Raw genomic sequence first — 14,329 nt, forward strand, 5'->3', positions numbered from 1 at the left:
CTCGGCCGTTACAAGCCCTAAGTCCATGTCTCAAAGTTAGGGCTGTAATCTGTACTACCAGCGGGCTCCAGGCCTTTGGGGGAATGGATTCGATCAATGGGACATGCCATCTTGCCTCTTCCTCTAGACTTGCCCCATCTAAAAGACCGGGTAGGGGTTCATAGTGTGAGTTCAAATCCCCTCCCACAATAAAAGGGAACCCAGGAGGCAGTTCAGCTAAAAGATCTGTGAGCTTGTCAATGGTAGGCGATTCCTGCGAGGTTGGAACCGGTCTCGAATAGACATTCACCACCGCTAGTCTGCAGTGGTAGGACCATTCCAATAAAACCACTAGTATATCATCTGAGGCCACTGGGAATTGTGTTGCTTTACATCCCAAATGGGCAGCAACCCACGTTTCAAGACCACCTGAAGGCCGCCCCCTGCCACCCCATTTAGCAGGGATGGAAAATACAGCAAAACCTTGCCTCTCAAGTACCTCTCTCTCCCAGGTTTCCTGAAACATACAGAGGTCTTTGGTAACAATATATTCAATCCATTCATTACAATCAGACTTGTTTCCCAAACCCGCAACGTTCCACGATAAAATTTTGAGTGGCAAAGATCTGTCACTCCGGGAGATATTACTGGTACTATCATTCCCTTTATTGTTGCTCGAGATCTCTCTATGCAATTGAGGCATACTTATTTGTCCCTTTGCATCCTGGGATGTATTGCTGGTGGGGTTACTCAGGGGGACGTGATGTTCCAGGTCAGTGGGGTGCTCTAGTTCTTGGTTTATTTCATCCTCAATCTCCTGTGCTGCAGGATTAGACTTCCCGCTGCGGTCTGCGGGCAGTCAATCGACCATTTCTAAAGTGCTATAGCTATTCCAGGTTGGAAGATGGAATTGGCGGTGGGGCCTCCGGGAGGGATGATTGTGCTCTCCTGCACCCCAGTTGCCTCCTTTCCCATGATAAATTTCCCAGCCCTCTTCGGCCATGTTGGGAGTGTGGTGGGCAGACTCCTCTCTTCTAAGGTTGGATGATGCTCTCCATCCTCTGAAAAGACCCCCTCCCAATCTCTCTGAGTGGGAGTGGACTGTGTTGGGATCGGGGTGCCCATGGTGCTGTCTACTAGGGTGGTGAAAGATTCCCCTTACATTTTGGGCTCCCCACCCAACCTGTCTTTGCATCTGGGTCTCCCAAATCTCGCCTTCCCTATCGTGTGTCCGTGGGGGATAGAAGAAGGAGAGGGGCAGGGATTGAATGGTCGTTCCCTCTTCACTTGCAGCCCAACCATTAATATAACGGACTGTCCTTGGGTCTTTAAAATTGACTATGATACAGTCACCGTTGATAGATTTGGTTAGACTGCCCAGCCACGAGACCCTTCGTACCATTAGAACGGGGCTGGAAATACCTTCAGGTAGCGGTCTATAGGCACATAACCAATTGATCACCTTATTTTTAAGGGAAAGAGTAGATTCATTAGTGGAAGCGTTCAGTTCTGGCACTCCTACCAGTACAACGGTATATGGGGCTGCCTCTGGTAGTAGGTTTATTAACCCAGGGTTTGGTCTCTTCTTCGCTCCCTCTCCCAAAGGATCCACCTTATTCAATAGTTCACTAGGGGCGGGGTTGCTTTGCCCGGATCTGCTAACCCTTGTTAGAGGGGAGGATGGGTGATTGAGCTGGTCTGTGTGGTTATTTTGAACGACTGCCCTCGATTTTGTATTGGTGTTTGTCGGCGGGGTGGGTAATGCCTGCTGTATTGGGTGTGCGGGGCTTTTGGCCTGGTTATTAAGCTGAGGGCGGCCAATTTTTGCAACCCCGTTTAGACCCTTTGTTCCCCCGTTGTTTGCTGGTTTCAAACTATCAGCTAGTTGTACTGTCGATTTCTCAATAACCACCAACCTAGCTTCTATTTTTATCAGCCTTTCCTCAAGTGGGCTAAGGAGTTTCCTGATAAGGGTGCCGATGTCAGCTAGGGTAATGTCCTCTTCAACAGACTCACATGGATTTAGATCGGGATGGTTGTTTATCTCCCCTGTTACTACGGAGCTGCTATGCCCAGCTCTGCCCTTTTGTAAGATTTCCCTGTCATTCAAAACGGAGCTTTTTGTTGGCAAGCTGGTGCAAGGTTTTGTGGGAGTTAATTTGCGCACCCTCCTTGTCTTAGCTCCTCCGCTCTTTTTAGGGATAGCTCCTTCTATAATCCCCTTTTGCTTGTTCACTTTAGCAGTTATAGAGTTGGGATTATCCCTATTAGTCACAGGGCTTTGATTTGTAGATTTAGAAGGGGGTTGAGCAGGCGGGAGGGTTAACATGCTGAAATCAATAGAGTCACTAAGGTCCTTTCGACTTGACTGAGAGGTGTAATTTAATATATCTGGGGACCTAGTGAGATTATTCGTGCCATCCCCCCCTGTGCCCTCCCCCCCTGTGTCCAACACAATCAGTTCAGAGCTTACCACAGGAGATTTTGCCTGTGCCAGAGGACCCATGGACGATCTCCGCACCCAGTCCAGTTCTTGAGAGATTCGTCTTTCCAGTAACGTAATGTCCTCTATTAGCAACGACCCAGCTTTTACAAAGTATTTGTCCAGTGTACCCTTGGAGGTCGATGCGCCAGCCATGGCGCTTTTGCTTCTAGTTTCAATTGGTGGCATCCCTGCAGACACGTACCAGTAGTGACCCTCTGTGTCTACTGGTAGTATGGAAAATCCAGGGGGGGTGGCCCAGGCCCGACCTCTCCCGTCCTCTAACGGCCTCAAACGTTAGGTAATCACATATTGGAGTAGTCCAAGGATTAAGAGAAATCTCAGCTGTTGAGGTTAGTGGTGCGAACCATTAAAAACCCCTCTCCAACTAATGGCTGAAGAAGGCTGACTTAACAAAGTACAAAATCTGAGAGGTCTTGTTTTCCGCTGTTCCCAGGCCATTTTTGGATTGTGGTTCCTTGCCTTTGTCACATAGGAGAACTTAGTAAAAAAAAAATTAAAAAAAAAAAAAAGTGATCAAGGCTAAGGCTCGGTTAGTTCATTGGAGGAAAAGATGTCAGATACCATGGTTCTGATCTGTTTATTATCAAAAGTTACGACTAAGGCCATAGGTTTTATTTATTTATTATTAAAAACATTTTTTAATAGGCCTTTAAGGATGGATTGTTATTACATCTTATTAGAGCATGTACCTTTGTTAGAAGGAATCTCACGTTACCTTGCTAGGCGAGGGTTCGGGGTTGATTACAGCTTGCACAAGCCCTGGGAGTAGATTTGCACTGTGATAGTCCTTGCTAGACTCAACATCGATGGCCGACATGTTTACTCGTTTGCCAGGCCCATATAATGCCTTTGCGTAATCATTCATACATATACAGATTTTTTTTGGTCAGCCCTCTTCTGCTATTGGTTTGTTCCAGTGTTAGTCCCACGATACCTCCTTCCATGACAGCATACAGTATCAGGCTGTCTGTCAGCCCCTTGATCCACTGGAGCTATAGACTTCGAGCGACGCTCTTTTTACTGATCACATGAGCACATCTGTTTGAGAATGAGTGCACTTCAGTGCCAGGGCTGGGGAGCCAGTCCTTCACTTTTTCTTTTCGCTAACCTTTTATCGGTCCCTGTTCTTTTTGGTTCTTCACTTTGTATTTTCTTTTCTAAAGCATTCTGCAGCTCCCCTGAAAGGGCATCCAGGCTGCTCGCTTGTTGCTTGTTTCATCTGAAGTGCGCTCCATCCTGTGGTGCGCTCCATCCTGTGGTGCGCTCCATCCTGTGGTGCGCTCCATCCTGTGGTGCGCTCCATCCACTGGTGCGCTCCATCCTGTGGTGCGCTCCATCCTTGCCTGCCTTCAACTCAACTCCGACAAAACTGAAGTTCTGATCTTCAGGAAAAACACCTGCGCTTGGGACCACAGCTGGTGACCTGCAGAACCTGGACCTACACCCACACTGACCGACCATGCACGCTTCCTCGGCATCATCCTCAATAGCCAACTGACCATAAAACAACAAGCCAATGCAGTCGCCTCCTCCTGCGTCCACACACTCCGCATGCTCCGCAGAACCTTCAGATGGATCCTAACCAACAACAAGCCCTTGTCACCAGCTGCTTTGACGACTGTAATAACCTCAACGCCGGAATCTCCACCCAGCTCCTCAGAAGACTCCAGATCATACAGAATGCGGTAGCCAGACTCATCCCGGAAACCCCCCAATCGTCCCCACATCACCCCACAGCTGAGAGAGCTCCTCCGGCTCACCATCCAGATGCCAGTCAAAGAACCTCACACACACCTACAAAGCCATCCGCGACATAGGACCTGCCTACATCAACCACCGACTGAACTTCCACCAATCCTCCGGACATCTGCGCTCCTCTTCACTCACCCTCGCACACACCCTTGCAACCATCGTAGCCGCAGTAGTGTCCGTTACTTCTCCTACATCGCTGCCAAGGCCTGGAACAACCTTCCAGCTATGTACAGCCCCCTCGCTGGCAGACCTCAGAAAGGCACTCAAGACCCGGCTCCCCGACGGAGACACAGCGCCCAGATACTCCTAACGGTGACAGTGTTGCACTTACAGGTGCTGTTGATTGATTGATCGATCCTTTAACACGGCTAGCTTGGAATGAGATTGTCCCGCAAGTACCATTGCTTCACCATCCCAAAATGGCTACCACTCTGCTTCTATAGATGTCAGTCATGCTGGAACTATAACAACTATGCCCCTATTGCATGATGACAACCCACTGCTATGTTTGGTTTGATTTTGTTTAATGTTTCTACTTTTATTCTTTTATGTTGCATAAGCTTGTGTGTTTTAATGCGAATGGATAAGTAGTAGAATGAAAGAATGATTCAATAGGTGGATGAATGGATGCATGAGTGGTAGGATGAATGAGAGCGTGGATATATATATTGAGCTATGGAGTGCTTAAAGTCACTACTAGCTGAAGAGATGCTTTCAATTATAAGCCATACCTATTGGCATTGCCAATGCATCTTTACAAATGAGCACTGGAGGGGGTGCTTTGGGTGCTCTCCCTTACCATGGTGCGTAGACACCACTCCTCCATGTACAACATAAATCCAGCCCTCCCCTCACCCCCCCAGCACACACTCTCTCTTCCTGAAACTCACACTCAGAGAGTAGACTTTGCTTAAAGTTGTGCTGCAGTGTGTACTGGTCACACACAGTGAGTGAGGGCAGAGTGTCCCTAGATATGGGCAGAAGCAAGATTGCGCTCCGCTGTTTCACACCCGCATTTAATGAGTGATCTTTACTCCTGGGAGCAGGGTTGGATTGGGATTAAAATACGGCTGGGCACTCTAAAGAAAAGTTGCCCACATTTGCATATTGCATTCCCACAAAACCCTGCTTCGGGGAAGTTTTATAAAAAGAAGGGTGGGGAGGGCTCTGACAGAGGCATGTTTTCTTAACTTTACTTAGATTTTAAAAAATGCACGGATTAGTTCACACTGGTGAAAAACCTGAAAACAAGTGAGGCCACCTCTGCTCAGGCCCCCGGCCCCCGCTCAGCATGCACACATTAATGGGCCGGCCCAGCGAGAGACAGGGAGTGACACCTCTGCCCGTTGATAAATGGGAGGTAATGGACGCCCATCTGCCTCCAGAAAGGGCAAGGCCCCTCAGGCACCCACTGGCATTCAAACAACACAGACACCACCCAAATCGCCCCCAGTCTGCCCAAAAAAGCAGCCCAGAGGTGGAACTGCATACCAGCCCCCTCGGCCTTTGCCCGAGTGCCTGCTTTACCAATCCGACCCTGCCTGGGAGTGAGAATATGCTCACGTTGTGGACGTCACAATACGTGGGACTGACCTCCCAGGTGTACGTCGGTTGCTCATTGTGTGTGATTGGGCATATGGTGTGAGGTTCAGACGCAATTAGTGAGGTTGTGCTTGATTGTGAATCACATCACAATTGGTGGTATAGAGCAACTGTGCGTAATGTGTGAAACTGACAAACAATGAGTGGGGTTGTGCTGAAATTAGACTCAGGTGCCGATCACGAACCGGTAAAAACCGGGTACGAACCGTCGGACGGAGCATATTCTCCGTCCGACGCGTACCCGGTCGTCAATTTCTACAAACAAGGAATTACGAATCGCACGGGTACACCATGACCGTACGATTCGTAAAAAAGTCCGACCGAACAAAAAAACACCTACCAATGCGATCCGGGAAAGTGCCGACCTGACGTCGGGACGCTCGCAGCCAGCCATTCACGACCCAGGAATCACGATTCGCACCGACGTCACCCCGCACGGTGAATATTTTGCGGCAGCCAAAAACTGCCGGGAAATCAGGACGACGCGAACAAGGACCACCAGTACGCGACGGACAGACGACGACGCGAACAAGGAGGACCAGTACGTGACGGACACACAGGACGACGCCACCAAGGAGGACCCGTACGCGACAGGACGACGCGATTGGAGTACCAGTACGCGACGGACAGACATGGACCCGAACCTACGAGTCATCCCTGCCCTCATAGCAGTCCACCTGCTCTACAGGCACCGACGCAGACGCCGCAGAAGGTCAGAATAACTAAGGGAGGGGGGAAAGTGGGGTGGGGTGGGGGTGGCACGACCAGGGCAGACCACAAAACAACCACATAAGTCACACATGGCCTGGACATACCTGACTCCCATGCCCTGGTCACCACGAGGGGGTGGGGGTGTGTCCTGATAAGCCAGCGACCGCCACAACGGAAGTCCGTCACCACGCGAACCGGCAACACAACCAGACAGGTACGTCCCGTACCCACGCCTCAAGAGCGTGGGTACGAGTCGTACCACGCCCACACACACGTCACCCCAACAATGGCGGGACGGATCGTACCCACGTGGCAAAGGCCTCGGTACGGCCCGCACAAGCATCACATAGCGTGGGGACGGATATGTACGGACCCTACCCCCACCCGCGTATGCATGGAGCGTACCCCCACCCCAACAGTGTAAGTACGACTCGAACCCTCACCCGCGGACGTACGGACCGTACCCCCCATGCCAACAGTGGAAGTACGACCCGTACCCCCACCCGCGTATGCATGGAGCGTACCCCCCATGCCAACAGTGTAAGTACGACCCGTACCCCCACCCGCGTATGCATGGAGCGTACCCCCCATGCCAACAGTGTAAGTACGACCCGTACCCCCACCCGCGTATGCATGGAGCGTACCCCCCACCCCAACAGTGTAAGTACGACCCGTACCCTCACCCGCGTATGCATGGAGCGTAACCCCCATGCCAACAGTGTAAGTACGACCCGTACCCCCAACCGCGTATGCATGGAGCGTACCCCCCACCCCAACAGTGTAAGTACGACTCGAACCCTCACCCGCGGACGTACGGACCGTACCCCCACCCCCACCAGTGTAAGTACGACCCGTACCCCCACCCGCGTATGCATGGAGCGTACCCCCCATGCCAACAGTGTAAGTACGACCCGTACCCTCACCCGCGTATGCATGGAGCGTACCCCCCATGCCAACAGTGTAAGTACGACCCGTACCCCCAACCGCGTATGCATGGAGCGTACCCCCCACCCCAACAGTGTAAGTACGACCCGTACCCTCACCTCGAATGCATGGAGCGCACCCACACCGTGTATGTCCCAAGTGTACATATCCAGAAATTGGAGGTGTGTGTGCAGAGTCCTCCCAGCAGTGCCCAGAGACAGGAGGGTGTGTGCAGAGTCCTCCCAGCAGTGCCCTGAGACAGGAGGGGTGGGTGCAGAGTCCTCCCAGCAGTGTCCAGACCCAGGAGGGGTGTGTGCAGAGTCCCCCCAGCAGTGTCCAGACCCAGGAGGGGTGTGTGCAGAGTCCTCCCAGCAGTGCCCAGAGACAGGAGGGGTGGGTGTGGAGTCCTCCCAGCAGTGCCCTGAGACAGGAGGGGTGGGTGCAGAGTCCTCCCAGCAGTGCCCTGAGACAGGAGGGGTGGGTGTGGAGTCCTCCCAGCAGTGTCCAGACCCAGGAGGGGTGTGTGCAGAGTCCTCCCAGCAGTGCCCTGAGACAGGAGGGGTGGGTGCAGAGTCCTCCCAGCAGTGTCCAGACCCAGGAGGGGTGTGTGCAGAGTCCCCCCAGCAGTGTCCAGACCCAGGAGGGGTGTGTGCAGAGTCCTCCCAGCAGTGCCCAGAGACAGGAGGTGTGTGTGCAGAGCCCTCCCAGCAGTGCCCTGAGACAGGAGGGGTGGGTGTGGAGTCCTCCCAGCAGTGCCCTGAGACAGGAGGGGTGGGTGTGGAGTCCTCCCAGCAGTGCCCTGAGACAGGAGGGGTGGGTGTGGAGTCCTCCCAGCAGTGTCCTGAGACAGGAGGGGTGGGTGCAGAGTCCTCCCAGCAGTGCCCTGAGACAGGAGGGGTGGGTGTGGAGTCCTCCCAGCAGTGCCCTGAGACAGGAGGGGTGGGTGCCCATCACTCCCAGCAGTGCCCTGATACAGGAGGGGTGTAACACATGTGTGTGAGGCCAGAATTATCCACATGCATACTGGCTACAAGGGAACATGTCCCCATGAACTCATGTCAACAGACTCCACACACAAGTACAGTGATCACCAAGGATGCCACGATTGTCGCAGGTGGAGACATGGCCCTGCATGCATGGCCAAAGTAGAAGGGCTCCGTCACACACACAGCTCATGTAGACACAGCTCTGCGCTAAACATTGGGAACACCCTGCAGGGAAGAAAGCTGGGTACACAGAGGAAGGAATACACCCTGGGACAAGTGCACCATGCAGTAACTGCTTACATGAACAAAGAAAGTTAGCCAACACCTTGTGATGGCACACAGATCACAGGGTCCCACCAATGAGCAGTACACTACTACACATCCCACACACCCAAACCCTTACACACCACCCAAAACCATGTAGCAGCCCCACCAACACCAATACCAGCATAGCAGTAGTGTGATAATGAAAACAAAATTAAGCTTTATTCAGCATGAGCACAATGTCCGTGGATCGCAGGCAGTTCAATCTTCACAAAGCCCATAGGGCAGTCAATGATTCTCAGCTGGATGGGGGACACAGTGGGATGCGTGTCCCCTACATTGCCTGCACAGTCAAATGGCATCGTCTTCCACACTGGTGAGGGCATCAGGGGGGGGAGAAGCAACAGGCACCGCAGGGACATCAGGGCAAAGGGGCGGCGTTGTGGGTGCAGGGATGGAGGACTCCACCACAGGGGGTGGGTCAGTGCCAAAGGCGGAGGCCAGGATGGCACTACACACCTTTGCAAGGTCCTCCAGGGAGTCCCCTGCACCCGAAGGGACCTCAGGCCCCAAGGAGGGGGGGGGGTCAGAGGGATGGGTCGCAGCGCCACCGGGGGAGGGTGGAGACAGGGGGGGAGACTCAACCACCCTGACCGGGGACCTCCTTGACCACTTGCGTGGTGGTGTAACTGTGGGGCTCAGGGACAGAGCGGCCATGAAGGTGTCCTTGGGGGAGATGTGGCCAGGAGAGCTGAGGGGAGGGGATTTGGAGGGAGTGGACTGGGTGGAATGCGGACTCCCACTATGGCTGCGTGTCACACGTTTGCCCCCCGACCCAGTGGGTGTGCCTACCTCACCCTGTGTGTGCGTGTCAGGAGGAGTGCGGTGGACCTTCCCTGCTGGTGAGGTGCCCGTGTCCGTTGATGTGGGTGCATGCCGACGTCTGGGTGTACGTGTGACAGGCATGGGAGCGGGAAGTGTGGATGGGGCAGGGGTAGGTGGGGGGAGGTCGCGCTGCAGGAGACCCACTGCTGCAGTCAGTGTGGAGTCGATGGACCTCAGCAAGTTGCGTTGGTCAGCCTGCGATGAATGAATGCCCTCCAAGAAAGCCTCGATGTTGGTGAGGGTTTTGCCGTGGGCATGGAGGACATTAAGGATCGCAGCCTGACCAACCTGCAGTTGCCGCTGGATGTCCACAGACTCTGCATTGGCGGCAGCAGTGGAGACAGGGGCAGGGGGTGCGGTGCCTGGCAGGAAGGAGACATGCTGTGACCGGGCACGCTGGGAAGGGACACGAGCAAGTGGGAGGCGGCTGGTGGAAACTGAGGGGGCGGTGCGAGGTGTTGTTCCGCTGTCAGCTGCTGGTGCAGCCTCCGCCCACTCGGAGACATCGTCCCCGGACCTGTCAGCTTCGTAGTCTGATGTGCCAGTCGACAGGTCCTCGGCCACACTCTCCTCCGCCTCTGTACCACTCGATGTGCCAGACCTGATGTCACGGCTGGCACTGGTGCTCGGTCCCTCCGCCTGGTCTGTGTCCATGTCTCCCTCTGTGTCCCCCGACGATGCTGTGGGCAGGGTGGAGAGACAGAAATAATCAGACATCTGTACACATCTGTCACATGAGTCCAATCCACATAGGTAACATTGCATGGCCTGAAAAGGAAGATCCCTAACATCTACTGAACAGGGTACCGATGTAGGGCATGAAACACACAGTTGGTTGAGCCACCATGCCACTGAAATACCATGGAGAGCATGAGACAATAGCTAAACACAGGAAAAGGAGTCTGACATAGCACCCAGGCCCTGGGGACAATCCAGCACTGCATCTGCACCACACAGCGTTGGCGAAAATACCCATGACCAGGGACCATATCCATGAACTTGAGACACATGCTGCATAGGTAATGCTGAAAACATGCACAACATGACTCTGTCACTGCACATTGCGTGTGTGTCCAGACACATCACACACTGCCCAGACCCAGCAAGTGGTAATCAGGATTTAACACATAGGCATTGCCCGCCCCAACAAGACCCTACACGAGGCAAATTGTTGAGACACAGGTGGCACCAACATCTCATAGTCTGGGTGATACACACAGGGGCAGGCAAAAAGCGAGATTGAACGCCAAACAGCCAAGGTGCGCCTGTACAAATAATGTGGTACCAGTGCCCATCCTCAGATGAGTATAGCAAGACACACAGGCACTGGCAACTGTGAGTATGAAGAAGGACAATCAGGTCAGGCTGCACAGTGGACACCTGTACAAAATAGCACGTCTATATACATGGTGACAGGGGACAATGGCAGAGAGCACAACTTACGCTGTAGACACTGACAGTGGCCACGTTTATGATGACACATACACCACTGAGGAAAAGGTGCCCCAGGGGACAGTAGTGGGCACGCAACTACATGCTACTGAATGGTAATGACTGCAACACACGTCACCATCCCTGCACTATGTATATCGCACACTCATGCACATCATGTCACAGGCCACTACATGGGACATGCGCGCTGTAAGGCATGACACATGAGAGACCAACTCCCATGTCTGGAGTCAGCATCAGTGCCAACTGATATGGAACCCACATGCAGTGAACTTGACAGTGCACAGGCAATGTCCCACAACCTGTTACACACCACCCCCACACATGATGCTACAGACATTGTTCCCGTGGACAAAGCGCCAGCCTACATTACCCTGTGGAGGAGTGACTACACACAGACCAGGGAACACATTGCAAGGAGGGGAAGGGTGGCAGGGGCACAGCGCTATAATGGGGCAAACAGGATCTGCACAGCACCTTTAAACCCTGCCAGTGAATTCATGCTACTGTGCCCTTACAAATGCCGGTGACACACAACAAACACACATGTACCTACCCCCTTCCGGCTGCTGCATCGCCTGTAAGCGCCTCTCCAGGTCTGGAAAGACCACCGGCAGCACACGCCTGTGGAGGTGGCTCAGACGGCGGCGGCCGCGGTTCTTGTGGCTCTCAGGTGAGTCCCCCAGCAGGAGCCGTGCAATCCTCCGCGTCCAGCACCGGATATCCTGCCAGCGTTTCCTCACCTGGGGAAGGCTCCGCCTCCGACCATCCACACGCCTCACGGCACTGACGGCGGTCAGCCAGATCTGCTCCTTGGCAGTGGCGCCTACCTGTGAGGTAGAACAAGTGACACCACATCAATACACCAGCCACATGTCACAGAGAGACATATGGGTACAAATTAGCTGGTTACAACAAGGCATGTCATGCAGCCAACGCATTGCACCTTTGTCATAGGGACATCATCCCCTGTTGAGGGGAAAAAGCACTACGTGCCACAGTGGGTACACAGGTGGAATGATGGCAATGTCACAATCAATGATCAAGGCTCACACTGTGCATCACACCCACCCCTCCTGTCTCAGGGCACTGCTGTTAGTGACAGGCACACACCCCTCCTGTCTCAGGGCACTGCTGGGAGCACACTGTACCCACCCCTCCTGTCTCAGGGCACTGCTGGGAGCACTCTGGACCCACCCCTCCTGTCTCAGGGCACTGCTGTGAGTGATAGGCCCCCACCCCTCCTGTCTCAGGGCACTGCTGGGAGACATCAGGCACCCCCCCCCTGGTACCCCCCCGACAGTACATGGCATGTGTGTTACACCTGGACGCAATGGCAGAAGTCACAGTCACAACATAGGGACAGTCTGTGGCAGTGGCCTATGCACTCACCTGATACCCTGGTCGCCCATACAGCATGGGGTACTGTGGGAGGATCACATCCAGCAGAGCCATGTTCTCCTCCAGGGTGAATGGCTGTGTCCTCTCCACAGCCCTTGACATGGTTCCAGGGAATCAGTAGCAGCAGCTGGGTCGACGAATGCAAAGATGTGCAGGCAAGTGCTCCCTCATGGGACCTGGCTGCCTTATATGTGCCCTTCTGCCCAGTCTCATGCACAGGAGTACAGAGAGATTGGTCACTCACATTTGCATCCTATGTTTCCACCAATCCCTACAAACCTAGCAGTCTGTGTGTTCTCTATCGGTTTCATTCTCCTGCATGATGTCAGCCCCACAAACACATTGCAACAAAGTAGACAAATTCCAACTGACTTCTGCTGTGCACCTTCCAGAACAATTTCGAATTTTGAACTTGGTCTCCATGACAACCAGCATGCATGTAGGCCTTAATACTTGTCCCCTATGTAATTTGGAGCATCACACACAGGTACGGTGCGTGTGGGGGCCCTAGGGCACCCCAAATGCATGCCAACGGCCCGTACATGCATGCCTACCCTCTCCATCACTATGGGTCTGCACGCGTATGCGTACCCGTAGTGGTACGGACCGTACACTCGCATCTACGCTCACTATCACTATGGGTCTGCACGCGTATGCGTACCCGTAGTGGTACGGACCGTACACTCGCATCTACGCTCACTATCACTATGGGCCTGCACGCGTATGCGTACCCGTAGTGGTACGGACCGTACACTCGCATCTACGCTCACTATCACTATGGGTCTGCACGCGTATGCGTACCCGTAGTGGAACGGACCGTACACTCGCATCTACGCTCACTATCACTATGGGCCTGCACGCGTATGCGTACCCGTAGTGGAACGGACCGTACACTCGCATCTACGCTCACTATCACTATGGGTCTGCACGCGTATGCGTACCCGTAGTGGTACGGACCGTACACTCGCATCTACGCTCTCCATCACTATGGGTCTGCACGCGTATGCGTACTCGTAGTGATAGTGAGCGTAGATGCGAGTGTACGGTCCGTACCACTACGGGTACGCATACGCGTGCAGGCCCATAGTGATAGTGAGCGTAGATGCGAGTGTACGGTCCGTACCACTACGGGTACGCATACGCGTGCAGACCCATAGTGATAGTGAGCGTAGATGCGAGTGTACGGTCCGTACCACTACGGGTACGCATACGCATACGCGTGCAGACCCATAGTGATAGGGCCGTACACTCGCATCTACGCTCTCCATCACTATGGGTCTGCACGCGTATGCGTACCCGTAGTGACACGGACCGTACACTCGCATCTACGCTCGCCATCACGATGGGTACACATACGGCAGCACTCCCACAGTGATTTGGGAACATGCACAGGCCCTCTCAGCAGCAGTACGGCGGATTTTACACATCACTGTGGTGATAGGCGACACACATGTAGGAATAGGGCGGACATACTTGTCCATGGATGGACATACTTGTCCAGGAATGGACATCAAGGCATCGTCTGTGCATTACCACATGTGTGGGGCACAGGTGTCACAGGCTGTGATGTGGAACATGCCTCCTGAGTGGAGAAGGCACCAGATGTATGATGAGATGTGTACATGTGTACTGTGTGAGGGTGCAATGTGTGCCAGGCATGCCCTTGACTCCTTTGACATGTGTGCATGTGGGACTGCGCACTTGGGGTGAGCGTCACTGGCATGGCACCGACACCAACACACGGAAGTGTCCCATGATGCCAGGTACAGGGTTCATGACACATGACTTATCACTACCCACAGTGCACAATGTGACTATGCCATATATGTGTCCGGGATTTACATCAGGTTGATGTTGTAGCACCCTC

This window comes from Triturus cristatus, chromosome 4_1, assembly GCF_964204655.1.
Source record: "Triturus cristatus chromosome 4_1, aTriCri1.1, whole genome shotgun sequence".
Taxonomy (NCBI): Eukaryota; Metazoa; Chordata; class Amphibia; order Caudata; family Salamandridae; genus Triturus; species Triturus cristatus.